Here is a 12,178-nt window from a genome sequence, read left to right as displayed (position 1 = left end):
CTTCCCTTTATGCGATTTCAAATGATTGAAATCAGCCTCCTCCATTTTGAAAACGATGACAGGTGAAGTGTCACTCTTGACGTGACGAGTTTGACCCTGTGGAAATTCTAGGCATACGCTAATAAAAATAATATCTTGCAAAACGAGTTTGACCCGGCTGTACTTCTAGGCAGGCGCATATTATATACCCGGCGGCAATTCAAAGAAATACGGTATATCTTAAATAAATAATTTCTAGTAATTGCCAGTAGACAATGGCAGAAACTGCAGAGTGAGGGATTCCAGTGGCCAGCAAGTCATTTCCAACCTCTGTTGCCATTATTCTAAATGCCATCACGACTGTTTTTCTTATTTATTTTCCATCTCTTAATAAAAAAATCTGCTCATAGTGTCCGACCGGTGTAAAAATAATTGAATTTACGACTGCTTCAGCCAAAAGTCATTCTGCAGCCGGCGCACCCAGCAGTTATTAAATGGGCCGTGACATGAACATTATTTCATAACTACAGTACCGTGCCGTCTGACGAGAGGAGCAGAGAACCAGGCAAATCATAACAATTCGTGCTTAATACTAAAAATGCAATCAGAATACAGACAACAGCAGGCTTAATAGGTTGAGTTCTGGTCATGATGTGGACTATGGTGTGGTTTGTTTTCCCGAGGTGCAAAACGACCGCATCGGACATGATGTGAAGGTAACGACATACCGTATTTCCTTGAATTGCCGCCGGGTATATAGTATGCACCTGGCTAGAATTACTGCCGGGTCGAACTCGTTTCGCTCAAAAATTAACGCATAATTAGCATTACCGCCGGCTCAGAATTAACGCCGGGTCAAACTCGTTTCGCAAAATATTATTTTTATTAGCGTATGCCTAGAATATCCGCAGGGTCAAACTCGTCACGTCACGGAGGAGGCTGATTTCAATCATTTGAAATCGCATTAAAAGGAAGAAGATGAAGAGCTAGGATTTAAGGTCCAAGCTATTGAATATGCTAAAAACAACACTAAGCAGTTATGTTTTATCGATATACCGTAGCTGCGTGTGTCAAATATGAGTCATTAAATGACTCCCGCCTCCTGGTGGTAGAGGGCGCTAAGGATCCTTCTTGCGACTACTCGGCTGCAGAAGAAGTGACAACAAGCAGCAAGAGTGACCATGGAGGATTACATATCTAAAATAAAACAGTTTTCTAAACTGGACTTTCAATCGAAACAGGAGGTAATAAAGGAAGATCTCCATCGAGACAGAGAGACTTTTAAAACTGAAGAAAGATAAGGAAGACTTCTATAAACAAGTTATTGATGCTTTTGATCCGAAGGAGCTGCGCATGGACTTCATTTATAAGTAAAGGTAAGACAATAATTACGTTTTTTTTTATTAAATGTGCTTTTCATGATGGTATCCTTACATCACACTCAAATTCATAAGCAAAAGCCTAAATTTACTGCATGCCTTTGGTAAGCGCCGGAGTGAGAAGAGGTTTTAAAATAATTAGCGCCCCGGCGGCAATTCAAGGAAATACGGTACTTTAATCTTAACTCAAAAAAAGAACAAACAAAAGGCGCTCACAGAGGAGGTACAAAAACTTGGGCTATGAAACAAAACTATTACTACAACATAAACTATGGACATAAAACAAAACTTGCAAACTATGGCATGAATAACAAAACTTACGGGGAACGAGAAAAGAGCATGGATCATCAGCATGGAGCAAGGGTGTTCAGAGGATGATGTCGCCCGGCTGACTGCCTGGCAACTACAGGCTTAAATAGTGCTTGAAAACAGGTGCGTGTGTTATGATCCGCTGCCCGGATCATATTATGATTTTGATTTTTGAGTCTTTTGGTGTTTTCTATTGGTTTTGGACTCCTTCGGTTCCTGTTTGTGTTTCCATAGTTACTCCTTATTTTCACCTGCCGCCTGTTCCTTACGTGCACCAGTTTAGTGATTACCGTCATTATTTAAGCCTGCCTTCTCCAGTCAGTTAGTCTTTCTTTCCCAATTTGTTTTCATACAAGTATCGACTTCTTTTTTCCTGCTCGCTACCTGCTAGCTTTCACGCTAGGCTATTTGTTTTCCAGCTCCCATGCTAGCTCTTTTAGTTTTGTCAAAGTCTGTTTTATTGCTTAAATAAATCATTTCCTACCTGCACGCTGTGTCCGAAGCCCGTCTGCATCCCTGGGAGAACGAATCCGCGTCACCATGCGTTACAGCGTGAGTTCAAATGAATCAGGTGCGTGAGTCGTGAGGACAGGTGAACTTATTGGTCGGCATGGAAACAAAAGAATGGAGTGAAAAAACAGGAACTAATGGAGTCTTGAAGTAATCTAACACAACTAAACAAAACATGATCACAAAGACATGACTGTTCTGATCATTCAATAACATACTATCATAACATAAAATCATGATTTCTGTTTTCATGCTTGAAATAAGACATTATTACTTTAAGAAAGTTATATATTCTAGTATCAAGCATGTTTTACTCAATGCAGGTCATCACATCTTAGGAACAAGCTGTAATATCTTACTGATATCACTTAAAACCTAAAACAAGTAAAATACTAAAACATAAAATCTGCTATGTGAGAATAATGATCTTATCAGACAGAAAATAAGCAAATATCTGTCAGGCTTGCCACTGACTGTTTGTGTTTTAGTTTTTCCTGTGTGTTTAGTATTCCCTGTCTTTAGTTCCTGTCAGCGCTCTTATTTTGTCAGTTTCCTGTTGTTACCCCCCGTGTGCTGTTTTCCCCTCAGCTGGGGCTGATTGGCAACTGGCCACACCTGGTGTCAATCAGCCCGATTTTCTATTTGAGTCTGTTTTTGTCCTCCAGTCAGTTGCTGGATTATTGTGATGTCACGTATTGCATGTCGCTCCTGTCGTGTCGTGTCGTTACAGCGTAGCGGTAAGCTATATTTCGTTAGATGTTTGTAGCTTACTGTATTTTGTTCCCTGCTTCCTATTTTGTCTTTTTACAACAAGTAACAACTTCTGTTCCCTGTTCTGTTCATGCTAGCCTCCAATTTTGTTTTTTTCTAGCTTCCATGCTAAGCTCCTTTTATTTGTTATCCGCCTCGTGCCCGCTTTTTGTTGTAGCCTTTGTTTTTGTCTTAGTGTTTTAAATTAAATAATGTTTTCCTACTCAATGCCTGCCTCCTTCTCTGCATCTTGGGGTTCGACACTAACTAACTCTGACAATATCATCCTTATTTGTTATATTTTATCTGACTTGGACTTCAGTTTTTGCAGTGCATTCCATGTATTTTTGAATATCAAACTGTAAAGAACAAATACATTTAGTAAAAAAATATTCTCTATTAAAGCCTATTATTACCATTTTGCGGGCTGTATAAAATGATGTGACGGGCCTTGAGTTTGATACCCGTGGTCTGCAAGTATGTGTGGGAGTCCAAGCATGGCCGCTCTTTCATTTGTTTTTAGCTATTTGTTATTTCATTGTTAATGTGACGAGTTGCTCGGTTTAATTGGGACGTCTCTGAGCTGCTCACCTGTCTCCGCTCGGGATGGACTCCTGCTGGCCCCACTATGGACTGGACTCTCACTATTATGTTAGATCCACTATGGACTGAACTCTCACTATTATGTTAGATCCACTATGGACTGGACTCTCACTCTTTTGTTAAATCCACCATGGACTGGACTCTCACTATTATGTTAGATCCACTATGGACTGGACTCTCACTCTTTTGTTAAATCCACTATGGACTGGACTCTCACTATCATGATAGATCCACTATGGACTGAACTCTCACTATTATGTAAGATCCACTATGGACTGAACTCTCACTATTATGTTAGATCCACTATGGACTGGACTCTCACTATTATGTTAGATCCACTATGGACTGAACTCTCACTATTATGTTAGCTCCACTATGGACTGGACTCTCACTGTTATGTTAGATCCACTATGGACTGGACTCTCACTATTATGTTAGATCCACTATGGACTGGACTCTCACTATTATGTTAGATCCACTATGGACTGGACTCTCACTATTATGTAAGATCCACTATGGACTGGACTCTCACTAGTTTGTTAGATCCACTATGGACTGGACTCTCACTATTATGTTGGATCCACTATGGACTGGACTCTCACTATTATGATGGATCCACAATGGACTGGACTCTCACTATTATGTTAGATCCACTATGGACTGAACTGTCACTATCATGTTAGATCCACTATGGACTGGACTCTCACTATTATGATGGATCCACTATGGACTGGACTCTCACTATTATGTTAGATCCACTATGGACTGAACTGTCACTATCATGTTAGATCCACTATGGACTGGACTCTCACTATTATGTTAGATCCACTATGGACTGAACTCTCACTATTATGTTAGATCCACTATGGACTAGACTCTCACTATTATGTTAGATCCTTCATGGACTGGACTCTCACTATTATGTTAGATCCACTATGGACTGGACTCTCACTATTATGTTAGATCCATCATGGACTGGACTCTCACTATTATATTAGATCCACTATGGACTGGACTCTCACTATTATATTAGATCCACTATGGACTGGACTCTCACTATTATGTTGGATCCACTATGGACTGGACTCTCACACTATTATGTTAAATCCACTATGGACTGGACTCTCACATCTGCGGTCCCCTCCAAGGTTTCTCATTGTCCCACTGGGTTGAGTTTGTTCTTGCCCTGACGTGGGATCTGAGCCAAGGATGTCGTTGTGGTTTGTGCAGCCCTTTGAGACACTCGTGATTTAGGGCTATATAAGTAAACATTGATTGATTGATTGATGGATTCTGTTCTGTCGTTTGAACAGGTCTCTTGACTTTGACGTCCGTCACCACGGATGAACACAACGAATGATTTTTTCTTGTCATTTCAATCATGGTCGTCTGCAAGGACGTTGACGAGCCGGGGCTGAGTTCGAAGTGACAATCTGTAAACCCGGCTGTGATGACGCCTGGTGCGTGCGTGCGTGAGTTGAGGAGAGGAAGCAGGTGCCTGAAGAATGAAAAACTGTGACCAAACTCCCTCCCCCCATTCTCACCACGTTCTACAGAGCCTGCTGACCAACAACATCTCTGTCTGCACTGGAGCCTGCAGTGCCTCAGACTGGAAGTCTCTCCAGAAACTGGTGAGGACGGCGGAAAATATAATTAGGACTCTTCTTCCTCCTATCCAGGAGATCGCAAAAAGCCGCCGCCTGACCAGGGCTCAGAAAATCTGCAAAGACTCCTCCCACCCCCATCAAGGACTGCTTTCACTGCTGGACTCTAGGAAGAGGTTAAGCAGAACCTCCAGGTTCTGTAACAGCTTCGTCCCTCAGGCCGTAAGACTCTTGAACGCATCATAATTAAATTATCCCCTCAAGTCGCTGGACTAAAAAGACTATACAACATACATCCATAAACGTGGATGCATATGAAAAAGTGCAATATATGTATCTGTACCGTAATCTACTTATTTATATCTGCACCTTATTGCTTTTTTTTAAAATTCTGAAATACCAAGAGCCGATGCAACGAAATGTCGTTCTTATTTGTACTGTAAAGTTCAAATTTGAATGACAATAAAAAGGAAGTCTAAGTCTAAGATCGTGAAAAGTTAAAGTTAAAGTTCCAATGACTGTCACACACATACTAATTGTGGTGAAATTATTCTCTGCATTCGACCCATCCCCCTTGATCACCCCCTGGGAGGTGAGGGGAGCAGTGAGCAGCAGGTGATTTAACCCCCAATTCCCACCCTTGAGTGCCAAGCAGGGAGGTAATAGGTAATAGGTAATAGGAGGTAATAGGTAATAGGTCCCATTTTTATAGTCTTTGCTATGAACTCACGACCTACCGATCTCAGGGCGGACACTCTAACCACTAAGCGTGGGGCGGTATAGCTCGGTTGGTAGAGTGGCCGTGCCAGCAACTTGAGGGTTGCTGGTTCGATTCCCGCTTCCGCCATCCTAGTCACTGCCGTTGTGTCCTTGGGCAAGACACTTTACCCACCTGCTCCCAGTGCCACCCACACTGGTTTAAATGTAACTTAGATATTGGGTTTCACTATGTAAAGCGCTTTGAGTCATTAGAGAAAAGCGCTATATAAATATAATTCACTTCACTTCACACTAAGCCGCTGAGAAGCCGGGGAGAGCATGAATATTTTGCTTTCAGAAGACTCCTGTCCCAACTGCAGCTCCGGCGTCCATCCCAAGGTGGACGTTGTCAAATTAGTGCTCCTGGGAACGGTGCTGGTGGTGTTTTTAGTATTGGGGGTGCTGGGCAACATCCTGGTCATCCTGTCGGTGATTTGCCATCACCACTGGCGCTCCGTCACCCACTACTTCATCGCCAACCTGGCTGCGGCCGACCTGCTGCTCAGCTCGGCCGTGGTGCCTTTCTCCGCCACCTCCGAGGCTCTGGGCCGGTGGATGTTCGGCCGGTCCTTCTGCGGCGTCTGGGCGGCCCTGGACGTCCTCTGCTGCACCGCCTCCATCCTCAGTCTGTGCGTGATCTCCATTGACCGCTACCTGGCGGTCAGCTACCCTCTGCGCTACCCGGTCATCGCCACCGGCCGACGAGGCCTGGTCGCGGTGGCCGCTCTTTGGGGAGTCTCGGCGGCCATATCCGTGGGCCCTCTCTTCGGCTGGAAGGAGCCCGACCCCGAGGACGAGACGGTGTGCCGGATCACGGAGGAGCCCGGCTACGCCTTGTTCTCGGCTTTAGGGTCTTTCTACATCCCTCTGGCAGTCATCTTGTCCATGTACTGCCGCGTGTACGGCGTGGCAAAGAGAGAGACGCGAACCCTCAAGAGAGGAAGTGACGGGGCGGGAGTGGAAGCCGAGGGGGTGACGCTCAGGGTGCACCGAGGGACGGGCAGGCAGGAAGAGGACAACGCCACCGGGAGGTCCAAGCACATCACCAACACCCTGTCCAAGATGCTCCGACTGCCAAAAGAGGAGAAAGCAGCCAAGACCCTTGGCGTTGTCGTTGGCTGCTTCATTCTGTGCTGGCTACCATTTTTCCTGGTCTTACCGATTGGTAAGCAGTGCTCTGAAAATTACTTTTTAAAAGTATATAATTACCGTATTTCTTGAACCGGATTATAAGGCATATTGCCGATGAGCAGGTCTATTTTAGGTCTATTTTCCTACAAAAGACGCACCGAATTATAAGGCGCATTATTGTAAAAGACTTCCTAGTGGTCTACATAACCTGTAATGGTAGTTCTTTGGTCAAAATGTTGCATAAATGTCAGTTTCAAACACTGATGACATCTATTAAACAGACAAGAAGCAAGGAATTATGCAGCGACAGAGTTCAATTTTGCTCAATGAGGAGAGACGTATGGGGCTGTACTCTTAGTTACAGTTCCAACCTACAATTTAAGGCAGGGGTAGGGAACTTATGGCTCTAGAGCCAGATGTGGCTCTTTTGATGACTGCATCTGGCTCTCGGATAAATCTGAGCTAACACTGCTTAACACAATAAGTAATGACTAATTCCACTTGTAATCAAAGTGTTAAAAATAACGCTCAAAATATTAAACATGCTCATGCATTTGAATCCATCCATCCTTTTTTCTACCGCACTTTATTTACTATTGTTTTTTTTAGGGCTTGCCCTCCTGGGGGTTCTTCAGACCACCAAGCACCGACATGAGAGCCTGTTTCAGGGTTACGCTATTTTTTTAATTTTTCAATAAGTCTCTCAGTTGCTTTCCAGCCATTGTCTTTTTTCTCTTTCGTTCTCGCTCGCACTCTGGCTCCAGCTCCAACCCCGTCTCTCCTCCTGGCTGCTGCTTATTATAACAGAGCGACAGGTGATTAGATAACAAGGCCCAGGTGGGTTGTCTACGCACCTGTCGCTGATTTCGAGGCCGGTCCTGGCACATCCCGCTTCGCTGCAGGCCTGCAGGCCACGCCCCCTCCACAGTTAGCTTCAGAATACCAATGTTATTAGAAAGAATAAGAGACTTATTATACTCTAGTAATGTTGGTCTTACTTAAAAATGCACACGTTTAGGTGTGTTCAGTGTTGAAAAAAATATTATATGGCTCTTACGGAAATACATTTTAAAATATTCGGATTCTTGGCTCTCTCAGACAAAAAGGTTCCCGACCCCTGCTCTAAGGCATGGGTGTCAAACTCTGGCCCGTGGGCCAAATTTGGCCCGCCGTGTAATTTCATTTGGCCCTTGAGGCAATATCAATTTAACATTCGAGCTGGCCCCCTGGTATTAAACACACCCCCGCTGTAACATTGCAAATTCTCATATTTGCCAACCCTCCCCATTTTCCCGGGAGACTCCAGAAGTTCGGTGCCATCCATTTCCCCAATTTCTCCCGATTTCCACCCGGTCAACAATATTGGGGGCGGGCCTTAAAGGCTCTGCCCTTTAGCGTCTTCCACAACCTGTGGTCCACGTCTGCTTTTCCTCCATACAAACAGCGTGCCGGCCCAGTCACGTAATATATGCCTTTTTTACACACAGACACAAGTAAATGCAAGGCAAACTTAAAAAACTTTAACACTGTTACAAATATGCACCACACTGTGAACCCACACCAAACAAGAATGACAAGCAGGAGAACATCCGAAACACCGTAACACAAGATAAACACAACAGAACAAATAACCATAACCCCTTGCAGCACTAACTCTTCCGGGACGCAACAATATATTCAAGAAAAAATTATGTTGTTTTTTTTTTAATGGTGCACAAAATGAAGCATGCATGAACATCAACTTGTTCACAGAACAAAACCAACACAGTACATGAACTCACAACAAATTACACACCTTACACACATTACTGTGAATTGATTAACGTGGACCCCGATTTAAACATGTTGAAAAACTTATTTGGGTGTTACTGTTTAGTACGAAATATGTACTGTACTGTTTCATATAATGTATTCCCTTCCTTTGCAATCTGCTAGTAAAAGTTTCAAATCGATCAATCAAACAAGCTGCAAATCAGATGGAAAATTGGAGGGAACATTGTTTGCTGAAAAGGAGAACTTTTTATTTTCTCGAATGTGTCTTTACCCCTGAAGCTGACTCACCGAACCCCTAGGGTTCGATCGAACCCATGTTAAGAACCACTGCTCTAAGGTACAGTCCCACGTGCTCCTCTATTTATTTGGGAGCTCCCTGGTTACATCACTGAGGCTGCAATTCATTTTCAACCCATATTCAGTTGAATATGCTACAAAGACAACATATTTGATGTTTTTTTTAGTTGCAAATAATCATTAACTTTAGAATTTGATGCCAGCAACACGTGACAAAGAAGTTGGGAAAGGTGTTGTTGTTGCACTAGTGAGACTTTACTTTAATCCTTGTTTCCTGTTTTCCTAGTATCCTGTTTCGAACCCATGTTAAGAACCACTGCTCTAAGGTACAGTCCCACGTGCTCCTCTATTTATTTGGGAGCTCCCTGGTTAGATCACTGAGGCTGCAATTCATTTTCAATCCATATTCAGTTGGATTTGCTACAAAGACAACATATTTTATTTTATTTATTTTTTTTTGTTGCAAAAAAATCAATAAATTTAGAATTTGATACCAGCAACACGTAACAAAGAAGTTGGGAAAGGTGTTGTTGTTGCACTAGAGCAGGGGTCGGGAACCTTTTTGGCATAGCTCGGTTGGTAGAGTGGCCGTGCCAGCAACTTGAGGGTTGCAGGTTCGATTCCCGCTTGTGCCATCCTAGTTACTGCCGTTGTGTCCTTGGGCAAGACACTTTACCCACCTGCTCCCAGTGCCACCCACACTGGTTTGAATGTAACTTAGATATTGGGTGTCACTATGCAAAGCGCTTTGAGTCACTTGAGAAAAGCGCTATATAAATATAATTCACACACTTCAAGAGAGCCATGAAAGCCAAATATTTCAAAATGTATTTCAGTGAGAGCCATATTATATTTTTTTAACACTGAATACAACTAAATGTGTGCATTTTTAAGTAAGACCAACATTTTTAGAGTATAATACATCTTTTATTCTTTTTAATAACACTGTTTTTCTGAAGCTAACAAATAATAAATCAAATGTCATGTCTGTTGATCATGTTTTTGTTTGCCCATGTGCTGTTTGTCCTTTGGACTCTTTAAGTTCCTGTTTTTTTTTCCACTCCCTTGTCTGGTTTCCTTGGTAACTCATTTTGTCCACCTGTCTCTGGTGGACAAAATGCCCGCTCACATGCTTCCCGAGCACTAATCAGAGGCAGTATTTAAGCTCGTCTTTGCCAGTCAGTCGCCCTGTGCTGACTTGTTTCATGCCTTGCCATAGTTTCGTGCTTCATGCCATGCCAAGTAAGTTGTGTTTGATTTATGTTCTTAGTCTGTTTATGCGTTAGCTTTGTTCTTTAGCCCAAGTTGTGCCTCCGCTGTGAGCGATTTTTGTTTGTATCTTTTTTTAGTTGAAATTAAATCATGTTTTTACCTAAATGCCATGTCCCGAGTAGTCCGTCTGCCTTCCTGGGGGAACGACCCTGGAGCAAGCTGCAACCCCCCCATCGTGACATAAAATACTTCTTACCATTAATGCGACTTCTTGAACAGGTGCGGTAGAAAATGGATGGATGGATTTAATCCTTGTTTCCTGTTTTCCTAGTATCCTCAGTAGAAGCATTTAAGTCTCACCTTAAAACTCATCTGTATACTCTAGCCTTTAAATAGACCTCCTTTTTAGACCAGTTGATCTGCCGCTTCTTTTCTTTCTCCTATGTCCCCCCCTCCCTTGTGGAGGGGGTCCGGTCCGATGACCATGGATTAAGTACTGGCTGTCCAGAGTCGAGACCCAGGATGGACCGCTCGTCGGGACCCAGGATGGACCGCTCGCCTGTATCGGTTGGGGACATCTCTACGCTGCTGATCCACTTGAGATGGTTTCCTGTGGACGGGACTCTCGCTGCTGTCTTGGATTCGCTTGAACTGAACTCTCGCGGCTGTGTTGGAGCCACTATGGATTGAACTTTCACAGTATCATGTTAGACCCGCTCGACATCCATTGCTTTCGGTCCCCTAGAGAGGGGGGGGTTGCGCACATCCGAAGTCCTCTCCAAGGTTTCTCATAGTCAGCATTGTCACTGGCGTCTCACTGAATGTGAATTCTCCCTGCCCACTGGGTGTGAGTTTTCCTTGCCCTTTTGTGGGTTCTTCCGAGGATGTCGTAGTCGTAATGATTTGTGCAGTCCTTTGAGACATTTGTGATTTGGGGCTATATAAATAAACATTGATTGATTGATTGATTTAAATGCATGAGAATGTTTTATATTTTGCACGTTATTTTTAGCACTGTGATTACCAGCGAAATTATTCATAATTATGGTGTTAAGCAATGTCAGCTAAGATTTATCTGAGAGCCAGATGCAGTCATCAAAAGAGCCACATCTGGCTCTAGAGCCATAGGTTCCCTACCCCTGGTCTAGTGAGACACGGATGAGGAGATTACTTTACTTTTACTTTACTTTAATCCTTGTTTCCTGTTTTCCTGGTATCCTGGACAGCTTAATTTGTTTCAGCGAGCCTCAAAGTGGAACTCTTCGGGGAAAACGAGTATGGGCCTGATTACTCTTCTGCTGTACTCTCGGACCACGGTGCCTAAATACCCCTTACGCGAAGACCCCCACTTTTCGTAACTCTAGTCTTGGAGCCGGCCAGTCTAAACAAAGCCCAGTTTGTTGTTTGGCCAGTCAATCTTTCCCTGACATTATTCCTCTGATCAGTTTGAGTCGGGTGACCCTGATCCTCTACTCCTACCTGTGGGGGCTTCCTACATTATGTTTTTATTACCACTCCTAAAATCGAAACCTGCATGCTTTTATGATTCTAATTTTCCTGTGGAAAAGAGTCACCACTCTCTGGACGAGCTGTGATAGACATCTGCACCCAAAACTATTCTATATTGTCGAAAATATTTGGCCACCTGCCTTGACTCACATATCAAGTTAAAGTTAAAATACCAATGATTGTCACACATGCATTTGACCCATCCCCTTGATCCCCCCCTGGGAGGTGAGGGGTACCGCGCCCGGGAATCATTTATGGTGATTTAACCCCCAATTTCAACCCTTGATGCTGAGTGCCAAGCAGGAAGGCAAAGGGTCCCCTTTTTTTAATAGTCTTTGGTATGACTCAGCCTGGGTTTGAACT

General features: G+C 43.5%; 1 pseudogene; it reads left to right on the top strand.

The window, feature by feature from the left end:
- Positions 1 to 6,169: 6,169 nt before the first annotated feature.
- LOC133536626 (alpha-1A adrenergic receptor-like) overlaps positions 6,170 to 12,178 on the top strand; it is a 7,815-nt pseudogene continuing 1,806 nt past the window's right edge.

This window comes from Nerophis ophidion, linkage group LG17, assembly GCF_033978795.1.
Source record: "Nerophis ophidion isolate RoL-2023_Sa linkage group LG17, RoL_Noph_v1.0, whole genome shotgun sequence".
In the NCBI taxonomy this organism is placed as follows: domain Eukaryota; kingdom Metazoa; phylum Chordata; class Actinopteri; order Syngnathiformes; family Syngnathidae; genus Nerophis; species Nerophis ophidion.
This window is presented reverse-complemented; position numbering and strand designations above follow the sequence as displayed.